Genomic DNA, 1,874 nt, shown 5'->3' with positions numbered 1-1,874 from the left:
AATTTATGTACTAGTTTCAGACATATGGGCTAATATTGGACTTATGGACTTGATCTGGACAGAGCTGAGATGTTTTCTCAATATACAATTGCTCTTTGATATAAAGCTCTCTCTTACACACATATGAGTGTCTCTGGATTTGTTTCTCCAGTCAACTAGCCTAACACAAAGTGCAAGTCCTCCCAGCTTTCAGCAGGGAAGTTCATGTCATCTGCATTATCGCAGGTTGGTTATGAGTCTTCCTCTAATTGTTGTGCCATGTTCTTCATATAGCTCAGCATCTCAAATTATCTGATCAGCATGCAGATAACTATGGTGAATGTATGCAACCTTAATGCACACCTTTGCCAACATTTTTTACACTCATGTTATACTTGTCCTTTTGGCTGACTTCACTTAGCATAATTTCCTCCAACCATTCCAATGAAACGACATGCTTCATGTGAAGTGCTTTTTAATGATGTGTTGTACTCCATTGGGTCTATGTGCCATGGTTTACTAATCCACTCATCTATCAATGGGAATTTAGGCTGTTTCCAATTCTTTGTGATTGTGAATTTTGCCAAAAACAACTGGTCATGACTTATTTCTCACCTCTTCTGGGTATCTCCCAATAGAGGTATAGCTGGGTCATAAGGTAGATCAATTTCCATTTTCTTTATCACCATATCACTTTCCTCAGAGGCTATAAATATCTACACAACCACCAGCAATTGGGGAGAGTTCCTATCACACCACATCCCCTCCAACATTTATTGCTCTCTAATTTTTTTTATTTGGGGTAACCTCAAGGATGTTATACTGTAGCTCATGATTGTTTTAATTTGCATTTCTCTGATGGCTAATTATCAGGAACATTTTATCATATGTTTATTAGCCATTTTATTCTCCTTCCTAGTGAAACTTCTTTTCAGGTCTTGTGCCCACTTCTTCAGAGGGTTAACTGTTTTCCTCCTTTTACAGGATAGGAAGGAATTGTAGATTTTAGTAATAAGATCTTTCTGTTGTGTCATTGCTGAAAATCCTCTCCCAGTCTGTGAGTTCTCTTGTTACCTGCTTGGTGAAGTCTTTCAAGACACACAGGAGTTTTATCTTAGTAAATCCCACTTATCAATTTCAGGTTCCCCTGTATGTATACCCTTCCCTATTAAAGTTAGCCTATGTATTCCCTGGGCCAAGGTTCTTAGTTTGCCGCAATTCCTTCATTGATGGTCCGGGTAATTTGGGCTTTTACTTCTAGGTCTATGATCCACCTTGAGTTTGTTCTTGTGCATGGAGTGAGGTAAAGATCGTGTTTCATTTTTCTACAGGTGAATACCCATTGTTTACAACACCGCTTGGTAAAGAGGGCATCTGCCTCCTACTTGATGCTTTTTGGGCCCTTGTCAAAGATCATTTGCCTATATGCTGGTGGTTTTATTTCTGTGTGTTTTGCTATTTTCCATTGGTCTGAGTATCTGCCATTACACCAGTACCACGCTGTTTTGACCACTGTGACTGTGTAGTAGGTGTTAAATCGGATAAAGTGAGTCCTCTGACTTTGTCCTTCTTGAGGAGTTCTCTGTTAATTCTAGGCTTCTTCCCTCTCCATATGAATTTGGTGTCAGTTTTTCCAGTTCTTTGAAGAAGGTTGTTGGTATTTAAATCAGGATAGTGTTTAACTTATATGGTGCCTTAGGGAAGATTGACATCTTTACTATATTGAGTCTTCCAATCCACGAGCATGGGATATTCTTCCATTTGTGGAGGTCACTTTTGGTTTCCTGTAGTAGGGTCCTGTAGTTTTCTTTGTATAAGTCTTTTGGATTTTTGGTTAAATATATCCCTAGATATCTCCATTTGTTCTTGGATATTGTGAAGAGTACTGCCTTCCA

The sequence above is a fragment of the Echinops telfairi genome, unplaced genomic scaffold, assembly GCF_000313985.2.
Source record: "Echinops telfairi isolate 266 unplaced genomic scaffold, ASM31398v2 ScPeMD7_7469;HRSCAF=8507_1, whole genome shotgun sequence".
Lineage (NCBI taxonomy): Eukaryota > Metazoa > Chordata > Mammalia > Afrosoricida > Tenrecidae > Echinops > Echinops telfairi.
The sequence above is the reverse complement of the archived record's forward strand: the minus strand, read 5'-3'. Positions refer to the sequence as shown.